Here is an 11175-nt window from a genome sequence, read left to right as displayed (position 1 = left end):
ATCGTTTTCAAGTTGTCCATTTCCAATTAAACATTCATTCTTGTAAATATTGCAAATCCCATTCACAAAATTACAAGAATAACCATCTCTATCAAGCATAGAAATAGAAATAATGTTTTTAATTAAATCTGGCACAAATAAAACATTTCTCAACAATAATTTAAAACCATTCTGCAAAATCAAACAAACATCTCCAATGGCCGTAGCTTCAACTCTGGAACCATTCCCGAGCCTCAGCTGGGTCTCACCCATTCTAAGCCTGCGACTTCTTGTCATCACCTGCAAATCATTGCAAATGTGAGATCCACATCCGGTATCCAATACCCAAGAAGTTGTATTAAGTGACATGTTTATTTCGATATAGAACATACCCTTTGCAGTTCCCAACTGCTCAAGATACTCCTTGCAGTTGCGCTTCCAATGACCCGGCTTCTTGCAGTAATGGCAAACATCCTTGGATTTTCCATTGTTTGAAGCCTTTGTCTTTTGCTTCTTCTCGGGTTCCACTTTCTTGGGTGGGGCAGAACGTTTCTTGCCCTTCATACTTGGCCCCTTCTTAGCAGAAGATGAGGAGCCCACCAAGAAAGCTGGCTTATCCTTCTTAAGTGTGGATTCATATGTAACGAGCATATTGACCATCTCTTCAAGGGTGGCCTCTATCTTGTTCATATTAAAATTTATCACGAATCCATCAAATGAAGAAGGAAGAGATAGAAGTAGCAAGTCCACATTGAGTTCATGCTCCAACACCAAATCAAGGGTCGCTAACTTCTGTATGAGCCAAATCACTCGTACCCCATGATCACGGACCGAAGTCCCTTCACACATGCGGCACGTCATCAACTCCTTAACAGTAGAGAACCTTTCAGCCCTCGACTGAGCCCCAAAAAGTTCCTTGAGTTGCGTGTGAATGTCAGCAGCATTCACCGTGTCCTCAAATCGCCTCTGGAGTTCATCAGACATCGAGGCTTGCATATAGCATTTGGTCTTGATGTCATGGTCACACCATGCATCAAGTTTGGCCAATTCCTCCGGACTTATGTCAGCTGGTGCTTCCTTCGGAGGTGCTTTCTCTAACACGTAGAGCATTTTCTCCGAAGTTAAGACAATCTTCAACTTCCGGAACCATTCCGTATAGTTGGCGCCAGTCAGCTTGTTTTGTTCGAGGATCGAGAATAAAGGATTTCGCGAATTCATTGTATGAAATACTGAAAAGGAAAAACAGACATATATCAATGATTGTTTAACAATTTACTAAGACATAAAATAGGCGAATTTAATTTTATGAATCTCACTCCCACTATTTTAACGATTTCACCACCCTCTAGTGAAAACGGGAAACTTTTCCTTAGTGAGAACATGGAGTCCAATTGACAAACTTATGGTCCCGAATAATATCAGCCAACCATAATTCTCAAAAGGTAGAGCCCAATTGCTTCCAAAGCAACCCCCATGTATTTACCTCATGTCCAATAAGGGCCCAATAATATGACGCCGTTTAAAGTGACATGTCAAGATGACCCATCAATATTAAGTTGTGATGGACGGTCGCCATGTGGATCCCCCAATAATATGAGCCGATCCCATGGGAGTTCCACCCAACTTACAACATTTGTCGATCCAATGTACAGCTTTCCGACGGACGGGCCCCCCCAATAATATGAGCCGGACCGTATCCGCGGGTAGCATCACATACATTGACCGTTGATGGAAGGTAGGAACATTTAAACAATATTTAAATTTCCTTTATTTATCTTGATATAAATTTTAAATCATATTTAAAATGAGGGATTTTATTTATAAAAATATTTGTCTCATCATATTTAATTTATTGCATGCATTGCCGGATTCACGCAATTTATGTCTAAACATGCATACAATCATAATATCACATATTATATAGGATGATCGATTCCATTTCTAATTGACCCGTGGTTGCCAATCACGGGTCTTAGTCCAATCCTAGGTAATATGCAGTATGCAAATGCAATCCTATTACATATGCTTCCAATTTACATTTCTTCAGTCTTCATTGTCTGCTGGGCCCACCATCTTCAAATCTTGATCTCCCACTAAATCTAATGTATTTACAATAAATAACAATGACAAGTAGGGGATACATTTTTAGGGGGTGGGAACGGGCTATAAACCAAGCCCACTTTTATTACATATGACATTCATATCGGGCCATAAACCAGGCCCATTAATAAAACCAACAACAATAAAGAGAAAATGTAAATTCCTAACATACACCTACAAAATTGGTCATGGCAATCGATCATCCTTATCCAATAACATTTAATTCAAAATTAATTTATTGGATAACATGCTGTGGCAATTCAAATTTAAACAAGATAAAATCATATTTTATATATAAAATCACATTTCACATATAAAATCATATTTTATCTCCATATCAAATAAAATCATATTTTATCTATAAAATCCAATTTTACAAATAAAATCATATTTTACTTAATATATCATAAGATCATATCTTATCATCAATTGTACCAAAATAATTGATTTCAAAATTCAATTTACGGATAAAATATTAAAATTTTCCAAAAATTCAAATTTATCCAAAATCAATTTTAAAATTTACGGACTCGAACAATTCGATCCGAAATCTCGTGAACCAATCAAAAACAATTTTTGACCGGACCAAAAATAAAATTTTAACATATTAAAATTAATTTTTAATAAAATATTAATTTTTCCCGCGGGCCACCCGGGACACTCCCGGGTTGGCCCGCACCCGGGGCGCGGGCCGGGGCAGCCCGGCTGCCCCCTTAGGGCAGCAACGCTTGCTGCCCTGGCGGCGCCTGGCGCCGCCGCCGGGCGGCGCCGAGCGCTGCCCTGCGCAGCGCCCAGCGCTGCGCTGGGCAGCGCCGTGCGCCGCCCTGGGCGGCGCCGTGCGCCGCCCCTGGGGGCAGCGACCATCGCTGCCCCCTCCGGGCAGCGATCCAATCGCTGCCCGGGTTTCGCCCCCGGAAAAAAGAAAAAAAAAAATTTTTTTTATTAAAAATATTTATTTTGTTTCATAAACCGAGACTCAAAAATTTTGTACAATTGATTAATTCAATCGATTGATCTGAGCAACCTGGCTCTGATACCACTGTTGGAAAACTGGCGAGTTCCCAGACCAATTACGATTGATACCCGGTGCAGCGGAAGTTTAAAATTTTTATCATGGAACAATTCCATGGTGTGGGTATCAACCATTCAATGATTAAATTATTGTGTGTGTAAAATTTAAATAACAATTAAATAAATTTTACCTCAAATCTCGCAACGAGATTAATGGACACCAACAGAACAATTCTGCTCTTGTTGTCTCTCCCTGGAACCGATGAACGCCTTCAATCAGGTCCACGAACAGAGGTTTAATCCCTCTGATAGATTGCACTAGAAAATCTATCAGAAGTTTTCTGCGAAGAGAATAAACGAATCTGATTCGTTATTCCTTACTGCGATTCAAAATCACAGACCGGAATTTCTCTGTGACAGAGCAAGGGGGCGGCCGAAATATTATTTGAGAGGAACTAGGGTTTTCGATTTTTGCTCTAAAAAATTATGACCTGTTGTGTGTAATTTCTGTACTGAAATAACTTATTTATAATGCAGGCCACTAACACCTTAGGGCCCATTAGTCATAAGCTGGGGCCCGACAAGCAAAGCCCACTCGTTCAGAAATTAATATAAAATTCATCGTGACTCCGATTGATGAAACGATTTCACCAATGTGCACAGAAACCATTTCTGCACGTTTTAAAGTCAAAATAAATTTTCCTGAATCCGAATTCAGTGGTTTCCAAAAATGTCCATCCCTATGTCATTTTAGGAAATCCTACTCCCTTACTCTTATTTAAGAAGTCCAACTCCTTAGTTCATTAAATTTAACTCTTTAAATTTAACTATCTCAACGGGGATTAAAACTCCATTACACTGTGTGACCCTCAATGGTTCAGGGATACAGCTAGCCGTGGGCTCACAACTCCTTGTGACTCGGAACAACACTTTCCGACTTGCCCAACGAATCATGGTAAAGCGCCTAGCAACATCGCCCCATGATTCCCTAGGTATCACTGATAGTGCCTACAAGAACCAGTAGATTTTGGTTAACGTACAGTACGGTCCCTTCATCCATATATCCCGATCGAATCAACAACCATTGGTATATCGAGAGTCGCTCAAGATTCGATAACTATGCAATACATCTTGAAGATCAAATTAGTGACATCGCATGTGCTACTAAGAAACCATTTCTTAAATCACATCAAGTACTCTGGCCAGAGATTTGTCACACTAATATCTCCTCAGATCGCATAGGATATCCACACTCGCAAGTATGTGGTGAATCCTTGACAACAATGCATTGACTCCTATATGTGTCGTAACTGTACCCAATCTCGACACCTGATGACCCCCTCAGAGTCGGTAAACGAGTCAAAGCACAGTACTAGCATATAGAGTCTCCATGATGTTTCAAGTCGTAAGGACTAATGGTGTACAACCAAAACCGCGGACTTTATCCACTCGATAAGTGATAACCACTTGGAAAGTCCGGATAGGGTAGTTCGACTATTCATCCTATGAATATCCATTTGCATGCTTCGAACATCTCCATGTTCCCTACCAATGAAACGTGGTACTCCGCATCGCAAATGCTAGTCTCAAACTCGAGCGATCCTTATCCTTATTATCGGACGGCTCAATCGACTAGGAACGGTTTTAGAACATACAGTGACTATAAGATGTATTTCATGATAGACATCTCCATGTTCTACCACATCTTACATACACTATAGTATATTCAAGGTCTTTATCAAAACAACAATAGTATATCATAATATAACAATATGAAGTAATATAAAGTCATTGCCATAAAAGTGTAAATAATATTAAACAAAAGATTGTTTATACAAAGAGTCATCAAAGCCCATAGCCACACAGTTGGCTCACTGGGCACCCACTCTTACAGTGGGAGAGGGCATGTTTGATATGTCTGATATTAACTCTCTACCTACTTGTGAATCCTGTCTAAAAGGGAAAATGACTAAATCTCCTTTTAAGGGGAAGCCTAAGCGTAGTCAAAATCTGTTGGATTTGATCCATACAGATGTTTGTGGACCATTTAGAGTTGGGACTCAATATGGCCACACCTACTTCATTACCTTTACTGACGATTATTCAAGGTATGGGTATTTATATTTAATGAAATATAAGTCTGAAGCATTTGAAAAGTTCAAAGAATTCAAGGCTGAAGTAGAAAACAAGCTAGGTAAAAGTATTAAAGCACTTAGATCGGATCGAGGTGGAGAATACTTAAGTACCGAGTTTTTGGACTATCTAAAAGAGAATGGGATTCTCTCTCAGTGGACTCCTCCTATGACACCACAGCTGAATGGTGTATCGGAGCGTCGTAATCGAACTTTGTTGGACATGGTTCGATCTATGATGAGCTTCACTGAGCTTCCACCTTCGTTTTGGGGCTATGCGCTTGAAACGGCGGTATTGTTGTTGAACAACGTCCACACTAAAGCAGTGGACAAAACACCATACGAGTTATGGAATGGCAAAGCTCCTAAGTATTCGTACTTGAGGATTTGGGGATGTCCTGCTTACGTGAAGCGGACAGTGGGAGATAAGTTGGATAGTCGATCCAGCTTATGTTATTTTGTAGGGTATCCGAAGAATTCAATCGGATATTATTTCTATTATCCTGCTGAAACAAAGGTGTTTGTTTCTAGGAATGTCACCTTCTTGGAGAAGGAGTTCTTATTGGATAAGAAAGGCGAGATGATGGAACTCGAAGAAGTTCGAGAAGAACCCGAAATACAAAATAACGATCCTACGCCTCAGGAACCATTACTGGACACGCCTGAACCTAGAAGATCCGAGAGGACTTCTAGACCTCCTGTTCGATATGGTCTTCTTCTTGAAGGGGATCAAGATGAACCCGACATTGGATGTGATCCAAGAAACTTCAAGGAAGCAATTTCTGATGCGGATTCAAATTTATGGCTTGAAGCTATGCAGTCTGAATTGGATTCAATGCATACAAACCAAGTTTGGTCTTTAGTAGATCCTCCTGATGGAATTGTTCCAATAGGGTGTAAATGGATCTACAAGAGAAAGCTTGGGCCTGATGGTAAGGTATTGACCTACAAGGCGCGATTGGTGGCGAAAGGTTACACTCAAAGACAAGGAGTTGACTATGATGAAACCTTTTCACCAGTTGCAATGTTCAAGTCCATAAGAATCCTTATTGCCATAGCTGCATGGTATGACTATGAGATATGGCAAATGGATGTGAAGACTGCTTTTCTTAATGGAGACATTAAGGAAGAAATCTATATGAAGCAGCCAGAGGGGTTCACATCCATGGGAAGCGAGCATAAGGTATGCAAGCTTCAGAGATCAATTTATGGTCTAAAACAAGCATCAAGAAGTTGGAACCAAAAATTTGATGAAACAATAAAAGATTTTGGTTTCATCAAGAACCCGGAGGAACCGTGCGTGTACAAGAAAGTAGTTAAGGATGCTGTGACATTCTTAGTAATTTATGTTGATGACATCCTACTCATTGGGAATGATGTAGGGATGTTACAGTCAACAAAGATATGGTTATCAGGTAGATTCTCGATGAAGGATTTGGGTGAGGCATCCTACATTCTTGGGATACAGATCTATAGAGATAGATCTAAGAGAATGATAGGACTCACTCAATCAACCTACATCGACACCATATTGAAACGGTTTTCAATGGATGGGTCCAAGAGAGGACATCTACCCATGTGTCATGGAGTTTCTCTATCCAAGTCTATGTGTCCCAAGACTGATGAAGAGATAGAGAATATGACACATGTACCATATGCGTCAGCTATAGGTAGTATCATGTATGGGATGATATCTACCAGACCGGATGTAGCATTTGCTCTGAGTGTCACGAGCAGATATCAAGCTAATCCCGGTCAAATGCATTGGAAAGCCGTGAAGGACATTCTTAAGTACTTACGAAGGACTAAGAATATGTTCATGGTATATGGAGGACGAGATCTGAAATTGGAAGGCTATACCGACTCTAGCTTCCAAAGTGACGTGGATGACTCGAAGTCAACCTCTGGATTTGTGTTCATGCTCAATGGCGGTGCTGTCTCTTGGAAGAGTTCCAAGCAGGACACCACAGCGGATTCCACCACTGAGGCTGAATACATTGCAGCATCAGCTGCTGCTAAAGAGGCCGTTTGGATGAGGAAGTTCGTCCAAGAGTTGGGCGTCATTCCTGAATTTGTTGGTCCAGTCCCGGTGTACTGCGACAACACGGGTGCCGTTGCTCAAGCAAAGGAACCAAGGTCTCATCAAAGATCCAAACACGTACTGAGGAAATACCACATCATCCGGGAGATTGTGGAAAGAGGAGACATCACTGTCGAACTAGTAGCCTCTGCAGACAATATCGCTGATCCGCTTACTAAGCCCTTGCCAGGACCATTGTTTGACAAACATCGCGAAGCAATGGGTCTACGTAGTATGACTAGTTGGCTATAGGGCAAGTGGGAGATTGAAAGAGTGGGTGCCCAGTGAGCCAACTTGTGGCTATGGGCTTTGATGACTCTTTGTACAAACGATCTTTTGTTTAATATAATTTACACTTTTATTAATGGCAATGACTTTATCTTTCTTCATATTGTTATATTGTGATATACTATTGTTGTTTTGATAAAGACCTTGAATATACTATAGTGTATGTAAGATGTGGTAGAACATGGGGATGTCTATCATGAAATACATCTTATAGTCACTGTATATTCTAAACTGTTCCTAGTCAATTGAGCCGTCCGATAATAAGGATAAGGATCGCTCGAGTTTGAGACTAGCATTTGCGATGCGGAGTACCACGTTTCATTGGTAGGGAACATGGAGATGTTCGAAGCATGCAAATGGATATTCATAGGATGAATAATCGAACTACCCTATCCGGACTTTCCAAGTGGTTATCACTTATCGAGTGGATAAAGTCCGCGGTTTTGGTTGTACACCATTAGTCCTTACTACTTGAAACATCATGGAGACTCTATATGCTAGTACTGTGCTTTGACTCGTTTACCGACTCTATGGGGTCATCAGGTGTCGGGATTGGGTACAGTTACAACACATATAGGAGTCGATGCATTGTTGTCAAGGATTCACCACATACTTGCGAGTGTGGATATCCTATGCGATCTGAGGAGATATTAGTGTGACGAATCTCTGGCCAGAGTACTTGATGTGATTTAAGAAATGGTTTCTTAGTAGCACATGCGATGTCACTAATTTGATCTTCAAGATGTATTGCATAGTTATCGAATCTTGAGCGACTGTCGATATACCAATGGTTGTTGATTCGATCGGGATATATGGATGAAGGGACCGTACTGTACGCGAACCAAAATCTACTGGTTCTTGTAGGCACTATCAGTGATACCTAGGGAATCATGGGGCGATGTTGCTAGGAGCTTTACCATGATTCGTTGGGCAAGTCGGAAATCGTTGTTCCGAGTCACAAGGAGTTGTGAGCCCACGGCTAGCTGTATCCCTGAACCATTGAGGGTCACACAGTGTAATGAAGTTTTTAATCCCCGTTGAGATAGTTAAATTTAAAGAGTTAAATTTAATGAATAAAGAAGTTGGACTTCTTAAATAAGAGTAAGGGAGTAGGATTTCCTAAAATGACATAGGGATGTACATTTTTGGAAACCACTGAATTCGGATTCAGGAAAATTTATCTTGACTTTAAAATGTGCAGAAATGGTTTCTGTGCACATTGGTAAAATCGGTTTATCAATCGGAGTCACGATGAATTTTATATTAATTTCTGAACATGCGGGCTTTGCTTGTCGGGCCTCAACTTATGACTAATGGACCCTAAGGTGTTAGTGGCCTGCATTATAAATAAGTTATTGCAGTACAGAAATTAGACACAACTGGTCATAATTTTGAGAGCAAAATTTCGAAAACCCTAGCCTCCTCTCTCTCAAAGTGGCCGAACACCCTCCCTCTCTGTCTGAGAAATTCCGGTCTGTGATTTTGAATTGCAGTCTGGAATAAGCGAATCAAATTCGTTATTCTCTTCGCAGAAAACTTCTGATAGATTTTCTAGTGCAATCTATCAGAGGGATTAAACCTCCATTCGTGGACCTGATTGAAGGACAGAATATTCATCAGTTCCAGGGAGATACAAGAAGCGCAGAGAAATCTGTGTGGTGTCCAATAATCTCGCTTCGAGATTGAAGGTAAAATTTAATAATTGTTATTTAAATTTTACACACACTTATAATTTAATCGTTGAACGGTTGATACCCACAATATGGAATTGTTCCATAATAAAATTTTAAACTTCCGCTGCACCGGGTATCAATCGTGATTGATCTGAACGCCAGTTTTCCAACATAGATTTAGTAAAACATGATTAAGGAAATTCAAATGGGTTAACGGAGTTCAGAAATGGATCCAGAACACTTGAAAATGGCTTAAAGGTCCCCAAGAATCGAGTGGGATCGGAACCACCGATCCAGGATCGGAGCTTCCGATCTTGGTGACATCGGAACCAAATCGGAACCACATCGAAAGCATGGAGATCGGAACTTCCGATCAGCAATCGGAGCTTCCGATCGACTGTCGGTGACAGGTGTTTGGTTGCATGTGGTTGAGATTGACACGTGGCATCGGAGCTTCCGATCGGAGGAATGGAGCTTCGGATCTGCACATTCGGAGCTTCTGATCAGGGAACGGAACTTCCGATCGACATCTATAAATATAGGGTCCAAGCTCCTCATTTCTTGCCAATTCCGAATTCCTCTCCTTCGCCCTAATAGCTCTATTTTGGGCTTTGGGTACTCTTATTTTAGAGTTGGAGTAGAAAATATATTTTAGTATAGTCAGACAGTGTCTGACATAGTAGCGGGGCAGTGCTCGTGTAGCGGAGCAGTGCTCGAAGCTGTGGAGCTGACGCAGGGGTGTGCCCCTAGTTGCGGGATAGTTGCCATCAGTGAGCTGACGACGGACGCAGGTATAGCTATGGTCTCCTTAAATTATTTTGGAGTATGCAATAGCTTCATTAAGGCTTTTTGAGCTTATTGAATGATGCATGGATATTTGCATTGTAGAGTTGATGATAGGCTTGGAACCTAGAGTGGGACTGCTAGGATTTGCCTGTAGTGAGGTACGTAAGTACTGACTGAGATGGCCAGCATGATATATATTATATGTGTTGCATGAGTATGTGCTATGTGTTTACCATGTTTTACGGCTTTAGCACATGCATATGTTTTTACGGACACTGCATCGAGTACAATGTGAGTTATGACAGTTTCCATCAGTCGAGACGATTCTTCCTGAGGATTCGTGTCTTGGGAATATAAGATTACCACGCGGAGTCGCTCTCTAGCCCGATACTGTGTATTCCAGGCGCCCAGAGAAAGTGATTTAACCCTGATTTTAAAGTCATTTATGTGTTGCATATATTATATATATCATTGCTTTCGTATTGAGCTTAGAGCTCACGTCCAGTGTTTCTGTATGTCTGGACACCCCATTCGACAGGGCAGTTGTAGGTGCATGGTTGGGCACCAGGAGCTTGGAGTGGCCAGTGACCAGTGAAGACAGCAGGATTTAGCTGTAGGTTTTGCCTTTAGGGTTATTTATTTCGATTGGGTTGTATAATCGAATTTATTTATCCGGTTGTATTCTGCCGGTCTGTTTTAATTTAAGTCTTCCGCAGCGATTTATTTAAAGCATGTTTAATTATGCTCCTAAACTCTGATTAGGTAGTGGATCCGGTTTGGGTTGCTACATGCATACTCCTAAATATTTATAGGAAGGAAAAGCTATACCTTCGTCCGTCATTAGCCCTTTGATGTCGATGTCTCCAGAACTTGGGCACAACTCTGCTAAGACTATCGAACGCCTCGACGACTCCCGGGTCAATCCTAGGAAGGCTAGAACAACTCGAATACGACTAGAGTAGAGAGGAAGTCCGGAATTGGAAATTGAAAATGAATTCTCGGCCTTCTATTTATAGACAACGATCGGAGCTTCCGATCCTCGATCGGAACGTCCGAACCTAGATCGGAACGTCCGATCCTGCCATCGGAGCTTCCGAAGATCTTGATCTTCCACGTGTCAAAATTT

The sequence above is a fragment of the Henckelia pumila genome, chromosome 4 (genome assembly GCF_033568475.1).
Source record: "Henckelia pumila isolate YLH828 chromosome 4, ASM3356847v2, whole genome shotgun sequence".
Lineage (NCBI taxonomy): Eukaryota > Viridiplantae > Streptophyta > Magnoliopsida > Lamiales > Gesneriaceae > Henckelia > Henckelia pumila.
The sequence above is the reverse complement of the archived record's forward strand: the minus strand, read 5'-3'. Positions refer to the sequence as shown.